Source organism: Mastomys coucha, unplaced genomic scaffold (assembly GCF_008632895.1).
Source record: "Mastomys coucha isolate ucsf_1 unplaced genomic scaffold, UCSF_Mcou_1 pScaffold20, whole genome shotgun sequence".
NCBI lineage: Eukaryota > Metazoa > Chordata > Mammalia > Rodentia > Muridae > Mastomys > Mastomys coucha.
The window spans coordinates 19847059-19868556 of NW_022196903.1; the positions used below are offsets into that span (position 1 = coordinate 19847059).

At 38.6% G+C, this 21498-nt stretch overlaps 1 pseudogene; it reads left to right on the plus strand.

Moving 5' to 3' along the window:
• Positions 1-13779: 13779 nt before the first annotated feature.
• On the plus strand, positions 13780-13873 carry LOC116100139 (annotated as a pseudogene).
• The last annotated feature ends 7625 nt before the right edge of the window (positions 13874-21498 follow it).

A 21498-nucleotide genomic window follows, 5' to 3' on the forward strand; every position in this document is an offset into this window, starting at 1 on the left:
GAATATACTAGAGTTCTCACATAGTACATGGCTATCTCAAATTAAACAAATCTTAATATTAACAGAAAAATAATCTTTAAAAGTGGCAAAACTTTATAAAATAATAGGTTTGTAAAAGGCACCATTTGAAGTACAAGAAATGTTTGAAGCACAGGGCTAACAATCCCGGAAGATAAGTCAGTTTACGATTTGTTAAGAATGCACCTCTTATCACCTGAAAGCATGGTGACAACCAAGACCATCACACGTTCTTGAGAAATGTTTCAGCCCTGACATTTTCAAACATTAAAACTTCCTTATCCAAAAACATAGGCTGCGGTTGGTTCAAGGTTGAAGTTCCAGTTAGACTGTTGTTTAAATGCATCTGGGAATTGCTTCTCTGCCTCAGGTTCCTCATTTGTAAAATGAAATCACTGTTTTATGGGGGTAGTATAATGCAAGTTGGGACAGTTAGACCTACTTTAAAAATGTAGAAAGAAAACCATGTGCTGATACACAGTGAGTACCCAAGTCCTGTCTCGCATTTCACCACATTTGCTTGAGGTCTGTTATAAATTTGTCTTAGAGGATCAAGTATTGAAGCATGTATTTTTACGTTCATTTTATATAAACCTGATTTTTCAAAAACTTTTAATTCACAGCCTTACACAATTCTCAAATCTATGTCCATGAGTTTGGAACATATTCTTTTTCTTAGTGATCAGGCTACAGATTTTGCCAGATTGTTTTAGTCCATTTTGCTAAAATACCCAAACTGCTAATATTATAATTCTAGACAGGCCTGTTAATTAGTAAAATCCAAGAAGCTAGCTAGGACCTAGACCAGAGAATGCCTGCTTAATGTGTACAAGGTCCTGGATTCTATCTTTTACACACACACACACACAAACCCCAAACAACAAAGCCCCAAAAAGCAATTAAAACTATTTTGAGAATGTGTGTGTAGGGAGGTGGCATAGGAGGGGTTGGAGGGAGGATGCCTGGGTGGGGCTGGAGGGAGGGAAGGAGAAAGTGATGTAATTCTATTTTCATTTTAAAATGTACACAAAATTAGAATGAAGATTTTTTTTTTAAACCAAAAATACCAGCTCTCACTGACCACTGAACTGCTTTGAAAACAGATGTGAGAGAAACAAAAATCTGTGGCCTGGTATGTGTTTCAGAAGCTGTTAGGAGAGACCGATTGAGTTCCAGTCATTTCACAGCATCCACTAGCCTGGGCTTCTTTGAATTGTCTGTGTTTTTCCTTCTCAAGAAATCTTTAGGTCTTACCTCAGTACAACTTTCACTCACTGTTGTCTGTTTTCTTTAGACTTGAAGATTAAAAATTATGATTATCATAGTGTTTTTTCTTCAATCTTAATTTATTTCTTTATGTCTTCCACAAAATCTTAAATATAGTACTTTGTCCACAAAATTTCAACTTGCATTTCTACCCCTCCTCCACCTCATGACTTTCCCCAATACCTTGATAATCATAAAGCAAGAACATTTAAGCATGAACAGTTTGTTGGAAATAAGACTTCCTTATGCATTTGATCATGTGAAGAACAAAGTATTGGGGAAGTTCCTCCTTACTGTACACAAAGGATTCTGTTTTATTCATTCATCCCAGTATCAAGAAGTATTAGCAACATTTGTTTCAAGAAGCCCAGCCTGACTTTCCTTCTTGATAGCATAACTCCTCCTGCAGAGCCCAAGACAACGTTCACTGTTTTCTTTGGCAAGCCGTTTTCTTATCTCGAATTCTTTTTGCCCAGTTTGAGAGATTGGATTTGGTCCAGGAAATAAGCATTTGAGTCTCCTTCAGCTGGATGTTTTGAAGTTCATTAGGCTGAAAAGAGTAGGGGTTTTTATCTTCATATAATGTATAGCTGCTATATTAAAATGTCTAGAAATAGAACAAATACAAAAGTAACTTTGGATTTCACTTTTCATGTAGTTTCCCTTCCCTACACTAGAACTTCATTTTCTATGGCTTCTTTAAGCTGAGTGCTTCATTTTGACGGGAAACCTCGTAATAACGTATTTATGGAAGTGAGGGGATGGATATTTTCAGATGTGGCCCATCTTACCATGACCACACTTTGCCATTTTTCTTCTGTCCTTCAGTTATCCATTTTTCTTCTTTGCAGTTGTCATTGTGGATGTACACGTGCTCTGACACAATACTTCTCTGGTTAATGTTAATAAATTAAAATATCGTGGCACCCTACTCTGTGGGGGAATCGGTAATAGCAGCACCCAGGGTTCCATGGCATTCAGCCATTGTAGCCATAATTGCTGGTACTGACTTGTTGCACAGCTGTGAGAGAGAACTGATTTATAGAGACAAAGCAAGCAGATCTAGATGCTTCAGAGAAGACCAATACCACTTCTTTGACTGCAGCCTCTGAGTGTCATGGGTGTAAACTGTCCACATTGTAAAATATCTGCACATTTTTATGTGAGCACTGTGTAAATGGGGAAACTCAAGAGAATTTGTTCTAGTACATATTTTTCTAGTTAAATGTGGAGTGTTTCATTTGTTATCAAAAATAAAGCTGACAAACTTCTTTTCTCCTGTTCCAATTCATTTTAAGTACAAGTCATTTTCTGGGTTATTTGTAAAGAATTGATAGGTTACCTGAAACCCATTCACATTCCTCATTGATTTTAGTGGGAAATTGAATTCTTTCTTACTCAATGTTAGTGAATTACCTATGATAGCTATTGCAACTCTCTGGTCTAGTCTTCAGACACCTAGTATACATTCTTACACTCAAGAAGTGATTTGTGGTACTAGGCATGCTATAGCTCTCAGGATACTGTTTATCTGTTCCAGCTGCCAGTCTTTAACTTCAATGAATATTCAGTAGCTATTACTTTAGTAATTCCAAATGAGAGAGCAGAGACATTAGTTCTTCATTATAATGCACTCCAGATCAGTTTATTGTTGAGTTAGCAATGGATTCTTAGGTAATGTGAAGATGCCATATATCTACATAACTTTACTGGTACATAGCTTTATATTAAACAAGATGGTCTCATCTACATATAGCTTAAAATTACTTTGAATTTTTAATTTTATTACTTGAGACTTTCATAATATGTATTTTGATTGATATGCACCCCTCCCCCAACTCTTTCCATATCTATCTCTACCTCCCCTTTATACCCACCCAACTTTGTGTCCTTTTTAAAGTTTTTTAATTTTAAACCCACCATTACCAAATTTTGCTGCTCAAAAATTCTCGGGTGTGTGGTTTTCCACCTGTACTGGTTGGTTTTGTGTGTCAACTTGACACAGGCTGGAGTTATCACAGAGAAGGGAGCTTCAGTTTGCACAAACATCATGACCACAAAGCAAGTTGGGGAAGAAAGGGTTTATTCAGCTTACTTCCACATTGCTGTTGATCACAAAGGAAGTCAGGACTGGAACTCAAGCAGGTCAGAAAGCAGGAGTTGATGCAGAGGCCATGGAGAGATGTTCCTTACTGGCTTGCTTCTCCTGGCTTGCTCAGCCTGCTCTCTTATAGAGCTCAAGACTTCCAGCCCAGGGGCACCACCCACAGGGGGCCTTATCCCCTTGATCACTAATTGAGAAAATGCCCCACAGCTGGATCTCATGGAGGCACTTCCCCAACTGAAGCTCCCTTCTCTGTGATAACTCTAGCCTGTGTCAAGTTGACACACAAAACCAGCCAGTACACCACCCATGCATAGTCAACTTACCAGGGACTACATTATTAAAAGAAATTCTTCCAGCAGCTAACAGTTACCAATAGCTTAATGGTTAGAGGTAGGATTTTATGCCTAACACTCATCTCTATGCTGGGATTCAGCATGGCTTAAGCTTACATAGGTTCTGTGCATGCTGTATTAACTGCTGTAAATCCTGCCGTCGAAACATACAGTTTCCTTATTATCATCTGCTATCTCTGACTCTTACACTCTTCCCATCCCTTCTATCACAGTGATAACTAAGATTTAGGAGGAGGTGGTGGATGAGGGATGAGTGTTCTATAGTTTCTTGTTTCTGGCACTTTGACAAGTTGGAGTTCTCCATGTTAATCACCATCTACCATAAATAGAAGCTTCCCCAATGAGGGTTGAGAGATAAGGTATCTAAATGTAAAGAAAGCCATTAGGAATTTTCCAATATTATATCTATTTAGCAAAATAATAGTAGATTTACCTCTAATGCCTATGGCTTATGTAGTAGTTATAGGCTCTTGATCTAGTGAAGGTATCAGGTATGGAATTCATCTCATGAAGTGGGCTTTAAATCCAGTCACAAAGGTTACTCTCATGATTTGGTGCCATTATTACACTATCTAATGGGAAAGTCTTGCCAAGCCAGTCATTGTAGCTCACACGATTCACACCTGGATAGTATTGATGATTATTTTTCTCCTGCAGTAGCTTCCAAAGAGCTAAGAAAGCTAACCAGTAGAAATGAATCAGGTCAAGTACCAACTTGATCTCTCCATGTTTTATGACTCAAATATATGGTATCTTCAGCAACAGGTTCCTACTGTCAAGTTCTAGAGAATAACAAAGAACAATGTCAATAGCCCAATAATGTTTGAATGTCTAAGGGATCACAATGGCCAACACTTTCAAAAGGAGTAACTGGTTTCCTGACACTTTTTGTTAACATCTGGTGTCAATAAGGGGCGTTATTGCTGTTATAGAGTATGATTGTTTGAATAAGAATGGCTCCCATATGCTCATATATTTGGATACCTAGTCATCAGGGAATTGTACTGAGGAGGCATAGCCTTCTTAGAGTAGGTATGGTCTCTATGGAAAAAGTGTGTCACTGGGGGAAGGCTTTGAGGTTTCAAAAACCTCGGCTAGGCCCAGTGTTGCCTCTTCCTGCTGCCTGCAGACTTAGCGGTAGAACTCTCAGCTACTTCTCCAGGACCATGCCTACCTGGATGCTGCCATGTTTCCTTCCATGATGATAATGGACTAACTTCTGAAATTGTAAACAAGCCCCAACTACCAACTAAATGCTTTTTTTTTTTTTTATCAGATTTTCCTTAGTCCTGGTATCTCTTCACAGCAACAGAATACTGTCAAAGACAATACCTATCACAGTAGCCTCAAAAAAAAAAAAAAATCTAACAAAGGCAGTAAAAGATGTGTACATCAAAAATTTTAAAACCTCGAAAAATACTGAAATACTTTTTAAATTGAAGAAGATACTGAAGATACCAGGAAATGAAAAGAACTCTCGTTGTCATGTGTTGACAGGCTATATGCTATGAAAATGGCCATTCTACCTAAAACAATCTACAGAGTCAACACTATCCCCAATAAAATTCTAATGCAGTTCTTTACAGAAATTGAAGAAATAATCACAAAATTTACATGGAAATACAGAAGACTTGAAATAGCCAAGGCAATCCTAAACAACAGTGCGATTGGCTAGAGGTACCACGCTGTCTTAGGGTTCCCATTGCTGTGAAGAGACACCATGGTCAAGGCAACTCTTAGAAAGGACAGTATTTAATTGGGGCTGGCTTACAGGTTTAGAGGTTCAGTCCATTATCATCAAGGCATGGCATTGTCCAGGAAGGCATAGTTACGGAGGAGGAGCTGAGAGATCTACATCTTGATCGGAAGGCAAACAGAAGAAGACTGTCTTACAGGCAGCTAGGAGGAGGATCTCCAAGGCCAGCCCCAAAGTGACACACTTCCTCCTACAAGGCCTCGTAGTGCCACGGAATGGGCCAAGCATATTCAAACTGCCACATATCCTTAAGGATTTCAAATAATAACTACAGATCTATAGTAATAAAAACAGGATGGTGCTGGCATAAAAACAGACTCATTGATTAATGGAGTAGAATTGAAAACCTACATCCACACTCCTACAGTCACCTGATTTTTGACAAAGAAGCCAACAATACACGTTGGAGAAAGAACAACTTCTTCAACAAGTTGAAGCATAACACATCTTGACCAGTTGTACTGGTCAAACTTGTTATGTACATGTAGAAAAATGAATCTTGATCTGCATCTCTCTGCACAAAACTCAAGGCCACTAGACCAAAGACCTTAACATAAGATTTTTATATCTGACTCTAATAAAGGAAAAAGTAAAGAATACATTTGAACTCATTGGCACAGGAAAGTGTGTTCTAAATAGGAACCTGATATCATAGGCATTAAAATCATCAAGTAATAATAAATGACTTCATGAAACTAAAAACTTTCTGTACATCATCATTCAAGTAAAGGATGGGAAAAGTATTTTACCAGCTGTACATCTGACAGAGATTGGCATCTGGAATATATAAACAACTTAAATAAATAAGTAAATAAGTGTAAAAATCTATTTTTAAAAATGAGGCAAATTATTAAAGTGTTCTCAAAAGGTGAAGGAGAAGTGACTGCAAAACATTTGATTTTTTAATGATCAACATTCTTAGCCATTAGGGCAAATTAAAACTACTTTGAGATTTAAGCTCATCTTGGTCAGAATGGCTAATGGAAACAAAACAAAACAATAAATACTGGCATGGATGTAGAGAAAGAGAACACTTACTCACTGCTGGTGGGAGTGCAAACTTGTACAGCCTCTATGGAAACCGATGTGGAGGTTCCCCGGAAAGCTAATAGCACTCATGGGCAGCGATACCTGCCCATACATGTTCTTTATTCACAGTATCCAGGAAATGGAAAGAGCCTAGATGCCCATCAACTGATGAATGGTTGATGAAAATGTATATCTCTGCACAATGAGATGTGATTCAGCTATTAAAAAAATGAAGTTGTTAAATAAGTAGGCAAATAGATGAGGCTGAAAACAATATCCTGAGGTAGCCCAGATACAGAGAGACATATATCGTGTTTTCTCTCTTTTCTGGATGTCAAACTTGAATCTTCACCACAGATACTGTGTGTGTTTCATATGAATTACCAATAGAGGTCCTGAAAGAAATCACCACAGGGAATGGATTCAGTGAGAGAAGATGGAACATTCCTGTATGACGTATTAAAAGGGAATATTGAACATGAATATTGAACATGCTGGGGTAGGGGACCTGAGGGCAGAATAGAGAAGGGAGTGTTATGGTGTGAGGAGGGATAAATTACACTGAAGACCTTTGAAAAAGTCAATTTCTATTCCCATAAATAGTAAAGGCCAGTAAACTGAGATTTTATGTATTTCTTCAAAACTGGAAAAAAACCCTGTGCTTCCTTCCTAATTCCCAGCCATGGTCCTCGGGGGCATCTACTTGGAGCTTTGTGATGCAGATGGTATTTATAGATAGATGTATTTTTTAAGAGTATTTCAGCATGGTGTTCATTGATTAATCAGTGAAAAGAATTATCTGAGAACTTACTATTAAAAAGGATGAGGGTTTACCTTCCAGACACTACCACTTCACCATTTATTTTCTCCCACTAGTTTTGCTAGAAGTTGTGTGTAAGCATCAACACAGAGAATAACGTCATTTTCTAAAAATTCAAGCCTTGCAGTGATTATAGTCTAATAAATTTTGTTGTTTCACCAATCATACCTTCACATTTTCTTTTTTCATTTCTATATTTTTGAAGCTGTGAAAATCCATTTCCAAATAATTTTTCAATACTAATATCTAGACTCCATTTGTCCTCCAGCATCACATACTAATCTTAACTGTGTGTGGTTGCATGGCCGCTGTTTATATTCTTACTTAATGTCTGGGATTCCTTCACTTCCTTTCTGTGACAGATGCCGTTTCTTGGGTCTTATAATATCTGTATTGTTTTTCTTCCTTGTATCTTGTTAGAAGGATTCTAGGGGGCTTATTAGAAAGGATCCTTCCCCTTTCCTTTCACCATAAGATGAACAACATTGTTTTTAATATGGTCTTGCTTCAAGGAACTGTACTATTCAGGTCCCTAGCAACTGGGCCAAATGACCATGGACAGCAACTCCAAAACCATTTACCAAAATAACTCTTTTCAGGTATTTTGTTACAGTGACAGAAATGTATTGAGCATATTTGTTTGTGACTTTTACCCATTAATGTATTGCCATGGAATTCTAAAATTTAATCATGTGCCCACACTAACATCTTTTCCTCTCATTTTATAAGGAATCACACAGGTTCTTTTTATCTAAAAACCCACATCTTTTAGAACTAAAAAAAAAAAAAAAAATTTAAATTTTCTTTTTCTATTTTCTGTCTGGGATGTTTGGTGGTCAGACTTCAGACTTCCTGATTCATCCTTTTTTGCAGCTAGAAACTACACCTAAATTTCACTGTTCCAATGAGGTCTCAACTCTTGTCCTGTTTGGGCTCAGGTGCTATAAATTTGCCATTAATAATAGAAGTTGGAAATAGGAATTCCAAAAGTGTTGAAAATGAGTAAATTAAAACAAAGTGAAAAAAGAAAACAGGGCTTGGGGAGTGGGGGTTGGCAGAGATAGATGAGTAGCTTGGAAATAAGACAGTTCTAAACCATTAGCATCATCTAAGAACCTGTTAGCATTCAAATGCATATGCCCAGACTGGACCTGAATCCGTAACTCTCACACTGTACTTGCTAATCTATGAACAGCAAGGCTCCTGGACATTTTTGGTGATATCCTGGAAGAGGATACTTCAGGGACTTGAATTTACCACCCATCCCTAAGCATGTAAAACGTACAGCTATATACACTGGCCATGTCTGAATCTCATTATATTTGTGATGTAGGTCTTCATGATAAATAACTGGGATTCTTGTCTGGTTTAAGACATAAGAAAGGTTAGCATCTAAAGGCTGAATATCTTCTTTATTAACCTCTAGTGAAACAGCTGCTGAAGTAAACAGGAACTCATTGTTCTAAGTTCAGATGGTAACTAGCCCCACAGTCTTAATAAGTTCCTGAGACACTCACTATATGATTCTATTTAATAATTTGTGAAGTGAATGAATGAGGTGAAAGTGACCACTAAGGTCATTTTCACCTCAAGATTCTGTTGCTAAAACCAGCACTGTGGTTTTTGCTTTAGAAAATAACCAACATTTTGAAACATATTGGATAAAAGCAATGCATGGGAGAATGTAAATGATATTACATTTTTTATTGTTACTGTAAGCCCCTTGAGGCAGACAAGTGGCCAGGCCCCACCCCTGAGGACCTCCAACTGCCAGGCTCTACCCAGAGAACAAAACACCCAAGCTCTGTCCTACAGAGCAAAAAGCCTAAAGTCAGGGTACAGAATCCCACTAATCCCAAGCTATCCTGGAAAGTTCTGTCTGCTAGAGACTCTACACAAAGTCTTCCTCCATTCCGAGTTCTCTGCTGTTTCTCTCCTGAGCAGAGGCAGCAACTCTCCTGGGTTTTCCCCAGCAAATCTCTTGTGTGAGGTTTGTTGTGCCATGTGACTTTGTGGAATTCCTTGGCTGCTGACGGCCAGGACGCCAGGATGCCCCCCCGCCCCAGACCTGTAACACTTGCAATTACAAAAAAAATTTTTTTGGCAGTATAAACTTAATATATAAATTGTACTTTAAGCCTGACTCTACTGTTGCATGGGGTAGTAAAAATTACAGTCTACTAAATTTAAATGCCCTCCATTTAACTACTTCAGAGCAGGAATGAATGGGTATTCAGTGACTAAGATTTCATGAAACTCTTAATCAAGTGTGTCAAGTATATTCAGGGTTAGGTATTGTGCAGACCTGTGCCCTAACTGCAAGAGAGCCTGAGATTTGAATCTCAACATTAGGGATCTGCAGTTTCCTAAGTCAGAGGTTCCCAAGGGAAAGGAAGGATATTCAAAAGGGACCCAACAGCTAGTTAATTTAATTACAAACAGACGGAGCTTCAGATGCTGACTGACTTAGGAAGAGGTCTCTTTTGCAGAGAAAGCAGTAAGATAGAGTAGCAAACACAAATAATAACCGGATTTCCAGTTATGTCTCTGTGATGACATCTTGCATTTCTCCTTACATGTTATTACTAAATAGTGGTGATGAGCCAATTGCTGGTGGCTAAAATTTAACATTATTCATTATTGTTTTTTGTTATTGTTTTAATATATAAATGTAGGGACGGTTCTGATGCTAAGGTCTGCTTCCCCAATTGGTTCTTGATCTGTCAGTAAAGAAGCCATGGGCCAATACTGAGTGAAAGGAATAGGTAGGACTTCTGGGTCCCTGGAGGAAAAGCAGACAGATGCAAGGGAGGAGAGGAGAGTTCCCTATGCTTTGGAGAGAGAACCAAGTAGCCATGTGAGGCCTTAGGAGGAGTGGCAACACAGGCCACTCCTACAGGCAGGTGGTCAGAGCTTCTAAAGTTTAGGGCAGGTGAGAGGAGCAGAGATAAGAATATTGTTAAGGCTGGGCAGTGGTGGCGTGTGCCTTTAATCCCAGCACTTGGGAGGCAGAGGCAGGCAGATTTCTGAGTTTGAGGCCAGCCTGCTCTACAGAGTGAGTTCCAGGACCGCCAGGATTATACAGAGAAACCCTGTCTCAAAAAACCAAAACCAAAAAAAAAAAAAAAGAATATTGTTAAGGGCACGCTTTTCCAGGTGGGAGATAGTAGCACCCAGCAATTGTGTCCGAAGGCAAGTTGAAAAAAAGGAACACCTGTGTGTGTATCTTTTATCTGTGGATTCAAAGGGAGCTGGGTCTGGACTGGTAACTCAACCTGTTCCCAGAACTAGGGCAGGGTAGCCAAAAGCTACACGAAACATATAAAAAATATTCAGCATTAACATGATTTAGCCAGACTCGGTGATCACGTTAGAGGAGTTTCCTTATTCTTGTTCAGGACTCATTTGACTCAATATCTTTATTTAGAAACAATACATTATAGTGGGCAGGGACCTTAGCAATTATGAAGTCCAAACTCCTCATTTACCTGTGCCTAAAAATGGAAAAGACAGAATAGTGGGTAGGAATGTGTGGATAAATTTGGCTTGTTATATAACAAAAGCTGTTGATTACATAGGTTTAAATTTTTCTTTAAAAAGCAATGTAATATAATGTGGACAGTATAGTCAGATCTGGTTTGAATACCCAAAATACAATCTACAAACCACAAGAAACTCAAAAAGAAGGAAGACCAAAGTGTGGATGCTTCGTTCCTTCTTAAAAGGGGGAACAAAATACCCATGGAAGGAGTTGCAGAGACAAACAATGGAGCAGAGACTGAAGGAAGGACAATCCAGAGACTGCTCCACCTAGGAATTCTTCCCATATTCAATCATCAAATCCAAACACTATTGTGGTTGCCAACAAGTGCTGGCTGACAGGAGCCTGATATAGCTGTCTCCTGAGAGGCTCTGACAGTACCCCACTAATACACAAGTAGAGGCTCACAGCCATCCATTGGACTAAGTACAGGGTCCCCAATGAAGGAGCTAGAGAAAGGACCCAAGGAGCTGAAGGGTTTGCAGTCCTTTAGGACGAGCAACAATATGAGCTAATTAGTACCCTCCAAGCTCCCAGGGACTAAACCACCAACCAACCAAAGAGTACACATGGTGGGACCCATGGCTCCAGCTGCATATGTAACAGAGGATGGCCTACTCGGTCATCAATGGGAGGAAAGGCCCTTGGTCCTATGAAGGTTCTATGCCTCAGTGTAGGCGAATGCCAGGGCCAAGAAGCAGGGGAGGGTGGGTTGGTGAGCAAGTGGAGGGGGGATGGAACAGGTTTTTTTAATTTTATTTTATTTTTTCTTTTTTTTTGGAGGTAAAACGGGGAAAGGAGATATCATATGACATGTAAATAAAGAAAATATCTAATAAAAATAAATAAAAAGAACAAATTGGCTTTGTAGTGGTCACATTACTTAACTTCATTATACTTGACTTTGCTCATTAGTACCATGGAGATAAACGTATCGCAGGAAGTTGTTGTAGGACATAAAGTTGCTATGAAATAGTAATAGCACCCACTACAATGCCTGGTTGGTACTCAGCAACATAAAAGATGTTGCACCATTTAGCCATATACCTTTGTACTCTGAACACACAAATACCTTGAAACTGAAAGCCCGAAAGAGAACAGAACAACTTTGAAAACTAATTTCCAAGAAAAAAAAAGAGAGTAAGAAAAGAAAACCATTTTTTCCTACCTTATCTGCTATTCACCTTCTGATTAGTCCCCGATTTCTGTCACTAGTCACAGACTTAAAATACTAGGATTAGACCTCTGAATCTTAAACCTAGATTACCAAGCATAACTGATGGGTTGATATTTCCTTTCTTTGCTAGAATTTCAAAAGGAATCAAAGGTAACACTTAGATCAGATCCCTGAGCCAGTGGTTCTCAACCTTCCTAATTCGGTGACCTCATGTTGTGGTGACTCCCAACCATAAAATTATGCAAGGTGGCAATACACACGTGTATTTAATGAAAAAGAAGACCTGAATAGACACTGTCCTTTCACTAAGTCAAATAATGAGTTTTCTCAGAGGTAGAATTGCTGGAGCCTGATGTCGCTTCCTACCAGGGATGAGTAAAGCAAGGTCTGTTTTGAAGTTCAGGAAGCGTCTGCCCAGCTTTTCATTTTGGATTTACATTCTTGCCTTCAGCCCTAGCTCTCTGACATTGGAGGGTATGAAAGAAGAATTTAGATGCTGTGTTTGCTAAAAGAGCATTGGCTTTTACCTTCAGCTCACAGTCCAACTAAAAGCAGAGTGAAAACCGTTGTCTATTTCCTTTACTTGGGTGGCAAACACAGAGCTGGCAAGTCCATCCCTTCATTGACATTAGAGCCTACTTCTTCAGGATTCCAGTGTATACTGAAGACCAGGTGGGGCACCCAGCATCATGGAATGAACAGCTTTTGTATTCTTAGACTTTCTGTTGGTATACAGCCATTGTTGAACTAGATAGACCACAGCCTGTAAGCCATCTAAAAAATTCATCCTTCCTTTCTTCTCTCTCCTTCCCCCCTCATATATATACACATGTGTGTGTATATATATATATATATATATATATATATATATATATATATACATGTATATATATATGTAAAATATAATATGGTATACAGAGACAATAATATACATAATTCTATAAGTTTTGTTCCTCTAGAGAATCCTAATACAGTTAGTTCTCAGGCATATTTACGCTGTCTTCTGTATCATGCTTTAAATAGAACATTGCTAGGGTAGAACTCCATAATTCTTTGAGATCCCTTGTAATTCTTCAACTGAATAAAAGAAACTTAAACACCCAGCTGGTCTGCCTTCTCCACACTCACTGGGACATACACTGCTTTTCTTCAAACCTTCTGCTTTGCTATACTCCAGATTTCTCTTTATCTTGCTTCATCCAAAGATCCAGGCGTTCCTTCTTTACTTTCTGTCATTGAAAACAATGCATTGGTTCTTTCTGATAAATGTGTTATATAAATGTGTTCAAATACCTCTCATATTAAAATAAAACTGCTTTCCTTAAAATAATTAAGTAATTTAAATAATTAAATGAACTATCTTGATTAGTTATTAACCTGTATTTTCCCATGCATAGCCAATTTCTAGAGACTTGTCCATTTTCTGTTTTTTTTCTTTAAGCAATGAAGTCTCATTTCTGCCACCAATATCCCACTAACTAAAAGCACCAATGATTACTATTAGATGATTAAAAGTATTTAAGACTTTAGTTATGCAGTATCGATAAGTATAACCCTTTCTTTGCATGCTGTCTAGCATCAATCAATATGTTGCCTGTCTCTGATAAGTTAAATGTTCACTCACTTCTCTGTGGCTTTACATCTTCAGTATTGATAACCATATAGTTCTATCATCTTGCTCTTTTATTTGGCTTCAGCTGTAAGAAGGCCAAGCATTAGTGTTCCATGCTACAGCAAAGTGTGGCTCCTAACCATTGCCTGGTCTCTGTGCCTGTAGTTGCTGGCACTGAAGTGGGTCACACAATGGAAAAAAAAAAAAGGCCAAACACAGTATTTAATGAGAGGTCAGTTTGTTCATTCCACTTGACAAAATAATATAAGCAATTACTACTAAACACATACTCTCACTGAATTTATCCTTCCAGGGTCTTCTAAAGGCTTTGTTAGTAACATTTTCTAATAACCCTCACAGTGTCAGTGAGAGAGCTGATCCAAGTGTCATCTGTTGACAGCAGAGCCTATACCTTTATTAGCAATTATTAATGGCTTGATTCCCAGATGTCTCTCCAGATCTCTTTCTTGAGGATCAGAGCAGTAGCCACAAGCTGATAGGTTCTTTAACGTCCTCATAGAAAGATATGAACTAACGGACTTTATTCCAAATCCTTCCTTTCTAGTATGTTCTGTCTTATTGAATAACAAATTCCACCAAGTCCTACAATTAGGTTTAAAATTATCCTGTCCTCATATCATCCCTGTCCTTTAATTATCAGCTACTACATATGCCAACTTACTTCTAAGCTTTTGGCCAATACTCCTTTTCATGTATTCTTGTATGTAAGGATAATCTCTTGTGTACTATATGGAAGCATCACCTGTCAATAAAAAAAATCTGATGGCCTGTCAGCAAAAGGCAGGGAATAGAAGATGGGAGTTCTGGTAGAGAGATTGGAACTCTGGGAGGTGGGAGTCAGAGGTGGGAGATTTGCCCCAGACTTGGAGGAAGTCTGATGATGAATGAAACTGAGGGGAGGTAACTAACCAGCTATGTTGCAGGCATAGAGTAGTTTAAATGGGTTAAGTGAGTTAAGAGTTAGTTGGGGAGCAAGCCAGCTTATGGCCTAGGCATTTTAGTAAATAACAAGCTGATATTTGGGAACTGGGGTGCAGGTGGAAAAGGTCGCAGTTAATACTTATACCCCAATTCAAGCATTGTTAAACACTTAACTAGAACCCCTGCTTTTGGTATCCCTACACACCAGAAGAGGGTATCTGATCCCACTAGAGATGGTTATGAGCCACATGGTTGCTGGGAATTGAACTCAGGACTTCTGGAAGAGCAGTCAATTCTCTTAACCACTGTACCATCTCTCCAGCCTCACAATCTTTGCTTCCTTTTCACTGACTCTCCTGATATATAGAAATCTTATAAGCAAATAAAATTTTCTTTTGAAAGTGATAGTGACATTTAATGACAGATATATGTTCAATAATAGTGTTACATTCCCTGGAAAAAAACACATTATATTTAAATAGTTTAAATATACTACTATATTACTACTACTACATACTACTCCTTCAAAAGAACATTACATGCTAAGAATCTATATATTTTGAACATATTGATTTTGTTAGTTAGTTAGTTTGTTTGTTTTGATATTTTGTTATTTTGAGTCAGAGTTTCTCTGTGTAATAGCCCTGGTTTTTCTGGACTCACTTTATAAACCAGGCTGGCCTCAAACTTCTAGAGATCCACTGCTCTCTGCCTCTTGAGTGCTAAAGGCATGTGCCACCATGCCCAGCTCAAGCATCTTGTTCTTCATTAAAAGTATATTTAGTTTTTAAAAGTTATCAATTTTTCTTGGAAAAATAATTTGATTTCTAGAAAAAAATTATTTTAATTTTATGGGTTAATGGAACAAATGAATTATTACTTTGTGGACAATGAAAGAACAACTAAGAGATGATTTGTTCATGTTTAAGAGATGATATGTTGGCTGGGTGGTGGTGGCGCATGCCTTTAATCCCAGCACTTGGGAGGCAGAGGCAGGTGGATTTCTGAGTTCCAGGCCAGCCTGGTCTACAGAGTGAGTTCCAGGACAGCCAGAGCTATACAGAGAAACTCTGTCTTGAAAAAACAAACAAACAAACAAACAAAAAAGAGATGATATATTTATTTGTATATTGTGATGGCTTGAGTATGCTTGGCTATTACTGTCCAGCAGCAACGTAAAAACAGTAGGTTACCTGGAATATGGAGTTAGAGAGAAATAGGAAGAGATAAAAGAGATAGGGTGGTGCTAGTAGGAGATGTGGCCTTGTTGAAGTATGTGTGGCCTTATTGGAAGAAGTGTGTCATTGTGACCTTGAGATCCTCCTCTTAGCCACATGGAAGCCATTTCTACTGTTTGCCTTAGGAACAAGATGTAGAACTCTTGGCTCATTCAGTGCCATGCCTGCTTGGATGCTGCCATGCTTCCTGCCTTGATGATAATGGACTGAATCTCTGAACCTGAAAGCGAGCCCCAGTTAAATGTTGTCCTTATAAGAGTTGCCGTGGTCATGGTGTCTCTTCACAGCAATGGAAACCCTACGGCATGTATGCTAATTGTTTATTTTCTAAGTAAGTTGAGGCTGGTAGGAAAGAAGGGCCATATCATTATACATCAGGGGAAAAACTGACAATATACAAGTACATATTAGAGCTTTTTGTAAATCAAGGGCTTAAATGACATCATATGTTACACAGAAAATTCATTGCCTTTCATAACACCAGATGTATGTCGTGATAGAAAAAGGGACTTGTGGTCTGTTATTCTAATAACCACCCCCTTAATTCCTTTCTTAATTTACATGAATTTCTTAGAAATAATGTCTGCTAATAAAATAATGTATCCATTCAAAATTAAAACAACAGAAGGCAAATGCCTGTTTAGTAAAAGAAAATATATGTTTAGATAGTTCACTTACAGGAAGGTTAGAATCAAAGAACAACTACTTTTGTGAAAGGCCTTTGTATAGTCAACATTTCTTCAAACATTGCATAACTCCAACACTACAGGCTCTACCCTTGATAACCACATTTATGTAAACCAAGATTATGAGTGAACCTCTCTTATATCTCAATGTAGCAAACAATGCATTCTTTCTGCTTCCTGCATAAGCATACATTGTACCAAGGATGGAACCTTGAGCTGTGTCCACTCTAACACATCATGTAACTTTTGTGTTATTTAGATTTTATTTGCTCTTTCTCTTCCTTGAGTTATTTTAATTTCCTTCCAAAGATATGCCTTACAAGGTCACCTCCTGATTGTTCCCTCTCTTGCCTCTTGCTGGGGTTCCCTCAAATAACTTATTCTCTTGTAATAACCAGATTTTATTATCCCTCTTTCCAATGCTTCCTATAATTCCTAGTTGAAAAGATCCACTGCACATAGCTTTCTAACAATTTATGTTCTGTTCTAAATGACATTATGTTCATATTACACATAATAGAATAGAAAAGGCTCATGGCCACAGGACTCTGAGTTGACAAAAATACCCTTTTCTTATCTTCAGTAATAGTTGGTTTTGTTCTCTTGATTTCTAAAGCACATGTATCTGTCCTCAGTTACTAATATAGAATACCAGCATTCCAAGCCTGCCATAAACAGCAACCCCCTAATTATGCCCTATTTAGCTACTTTCAAAACTCAGTAAGAGATGAAGCATTTACAAAAGTTATCAATGGAAGTGCTCTCCACTGGATCCCCTATGTAACTGAAGTTTATTCATTGAATTACGTCCTTGGAAGGCTACATGGTTGTACCATATTAACTTACATCTCTTATAGAAGCAAATGCACTAAGGTATAATTTAAACACTCTGGCCTTCAATAGATAATTGCTGTGAGAAGAAAAGAAATCAGGAAATTTAATAATACTATTGTAGAAGATATTCTAGAGTAAGTCTCTCTATAAAAATGCAAAATAAGACTTGTTTTTAAATTTAATTGCAGAAAGTGATTGGACCTCCCAGAAGCATTGGGGTACTTTTTTATGTTAATAGTTAGAAAATATTGTATCTCTCCCCTATTGCCTGCCCTATTACTGTCTACTAGGATGCTAACAAAATCTGACACACAATAACATGAGCACTTTCAAAAGTTTGATCACTTTTTATAATTCCTTCATAAATGGAAAGTTTTCTAAAGGGAAGGAAGGCTTTGGCTAGCAGTAAGGAAAATGGATGCTACACAATAAAAAGTGTCATGTGTGTAGGCATTTAGTCTAGGCTCTGCCCCACAGTTAACTGGCAATAGCCAGGTGTGCCTGACTCACTATAAAAGGGGCTGCTTGCCCCACTCTTGCTCTCTTGCTCTTGCTCTCTCCCCATCTTCCCCCATTTCCCTCCCGTCCCCTCTCTCTATGTCCTCATGGTCAGCCTCTACTCCTCTACTCTCTCTCCCTCCCCTTTCTCTGTCTTTCTCTGTCTCTGTCTCTTTCTTTCAACTCCCCTCCCCATTCCCTGAATAAACTCTGTTCTATACTATACCATCATATGACTGGTCCCTCAAGGGGAAGGGATGTCTCATCATGGGCCCACTGTGACATCCTCTTACCCCACACCATACCCTGCTTCTTCCACCAAACATATTCCTTCACTCCTTATCTTTTTATAAAACACAACAATGTGTGTATCATAAAACAGGGGTAACAGATTGAGAAGAAGAAAGCAGGACACCAAATTTGAATTTCAAATAGACAACAATATAGTCTTTAGTATTAAGCATGCCCCCAGCATTGTTTGAGAGCATATATACTAAAAAATCATTTTCTATTAATCTGGAATTAAAATTTAATTAAATATTATATATTTTTAGATGGCAGCTCCAACACTAAGTATATAAGTAAATTCGGTAAGCAAGTTAGAGTAGGTAATTTTATTTCAGACAACCACCTAGTTCATATAAAATTATAAGAGAGACAAATATTTATATTCTTGCAATAAAAACAAATGTTATGTTTATCATTAAAATTCCCATGATCATAACCAACCAGTCTGAACTCAATAATTTAATCACATGTTTGGCTGCTAAAATTTAAGTATCTCTGTTTTCTGTTTTTCAGTTTGTCCATCTGAGAAACCTATTGTGCTGAGACAGGTTCACTACTTTCACACTGGTGATTATTTGACACTGTGTAGAGCTTAGGTTACCTCGCCTGGGTACTGGCTGCTATGATGCTGCCCCAATTCATCCTGGGAGCAAGCATCTTGGAATGTTGTTAAGAGTCTTGAGGATGTCCTTTGCTCATGTCACCTGACAAACTTGTGTAAGGCAGGAGGAGTCATCAGCGTGTACCTGCACCACCCTAATCTTATTAGGAACACTTTAGCTGTTCTTTGAGGAACTACACTCTGTATTGCATGTAGTCTGGGAAGGAAATGTTTGTATACAGGATACTTTCATCTTTAAACAGGTGGGCCAAGGAGGCAATGCTCTATGAAATTTGAGTTTTACAAAGAAATATTAGTACGTTACCAAAGGAGAAAATGCTCTATTTCAGTGGTGATTCTCTGGGGATATTGGAGCTCCTTGTGGTTACGATACAAAGCAAATAAAAGAACTCTTATTTCTACTCTAAGCTTTGTATAAACTTTCCAAATTTTCTATGAGTTTCCTTTTTATAAACTAGAAGTGTTTTTTTTTTCTTGAGACTCATAAGCCTTTCTAAGTATATGCCATATCATTTTGACATTTTAAATTATATGTCAGTGTATAAATCCAACATAACAATCAAGCAATGTTATGGGAGAATTGCTATGACACAGTCACGATGGGGACACTCAATGAAGTTTTAAACCCACGCTTGTTTAGTCTGGTTTTCCTTGAGGAGAACCATGGCTTCAAGTAAGAGTATGTACTTTTGTTAGCCTGTCTCACTAAATAAAGTGTCTACTATGTTCAAACTACAATGTACTGGTTTGAGGAATATATAATAATTAAGAACATGGTTTTGAACTTCAAAAGATTAACAGAGCAGGTTGTTGAATTCCTTAGAAAGTCAATTCTGAGATAGAGTTTCATGGTTAGGCCATCATAGAAGAATGGCCATAAAATCTACACTGTGGAAGAGTCAGAGGTTGAAACAGGAGGAGGCCAGAGTCAGGCTTGAGTAATGAAGCAGTAGTTTTGGCCCATCCAAGGAAATCTCTGGGGACATGATGGCCTTTCAAAGCATTCTTAAGACTGCTGTTGTCATTAATGCCTGCTAACAAGAGTAGTACAACCTTGACCAAGGTGGCTTTCTGCAACCCAAAAAGTCCTGAAGGAGCTGGCAACTGAAGCCTGTTTGCCAGTGGTTTTTCAAACAGATGGGGCAAGAAGTTCTCCTGGAATGAAGAGCTGGGTGATGGGTTCCTGTGTCCACTGCAGTTCATCATCTACTATAAGACATTCTGAACTGCAGACATCTGACTGCACTACAGTTTATAACAGTCCCTTTGCAAATAATCTCCTAGGTTACTAGGCCCTATCTGGTCTGCATTCACATTTTAGTTGGATATTGTATATTTTATCTGGCAGCTTCAATACCAAGTATATAAATATATTTAGTAAGTCTTAGGACCTCAGCCTTAAGTCCTAAGACCGGGGATGGGGGGGTGGGCCTCAAATGCATCTAAGAAAGAAGTCTGAAAATGACCAACATAGTCCTTAAAGAGACAAGGCTTTGCTAGTAGTATGCAGTACGTGGGAGGCTGATGCAGGCTACACAGTGATGGAGCAAACACTATTATACCTGCAAACCACTGTCTTAGAGGTATATTTGAACAAACAAATCATCCTTTGCTACATGAAACCAAACACAATAAAACAACCCACAAAAAGCTTTTTAGAAGAGATGGCAATCGGGCTAGGCTGCTCTGGAAAGAGGTAGCATAGTGAGTCAGGGGTTTCTGGGTGAGAGAGGAAATGTAGGTAAGGCACAGGGGGTGAGGCGAGCAGAATGCAATGACACAGAACAGTGTAGCAACCCTGCTCAGGAGGAACGTAAGTCATGACGAGGTGACTAATGAGCTGGGTGATGGGAGGAGTCATCAGCGTGTACCTGCACCACCAATGAGTAACAATTGATACTAGACATCAGCGGGTTCAGGAAACTCAGCCTACAATACAGGAGAAGCAGAGACTTTTGAGCCAACACCATTACACAAGTATGCTTTAATAAACGTGGTCAATCTTGCAGGAAATTATCCACAAGCATCCATTCATTCAGCAAACATTTGCCTCAGACCTGCCGTACGTGCCAGCCTGCCAGGCAGTGTGGTAAATGGAGGGTGAACGGCACCCACCCTCACAAACCCGGTTCTTGCTCTTATGTTGTGTTCGAGGGCTCCCTTGTTTGGACCCCAGTAACTGCTTTGTACACACGTTTCCTCTTCTTCCTAGCAGCTTGTGAGCCTTTGTTACCAACACCTGTATTAGATTCCTAAGTCTTGTTATTGGAATACTGCAGCTGTTAGCTAATGGATCGTTCCTCTTCCTCTGAATCCTACTCAACTGTACAGTCAGAGGATCAGTCTCAGATGCCAATCAGATTGTATCACAGACACTTCAGTATCTTCCATTCCTTTCATGATGAAGCCCAGTTCATTGGCATTCCTCAGGTCTTAACTTGTCTTAACTCATCTCATTTTCCTGATCTGTCTCATACACCCATCACCCTCGTACATGTAACACTCTTTCCTCCCACAAATTCTTCAGTTCTTTGAACAAGTTTTTCTTTTACTTCCAGGTCTTCTGAGGCCCTTCGCCACTGGCTCTTCACTTCACCATTACTTGACTCCTGCTTCCTTCTTCATCCTTTGCTCCAGCTGACTCCAGCTAAAACTTAATGTCTTGCCTTAGGTGTCCTGGCTTCCAGGAAGCATTCCCTGGGTTAGATTTC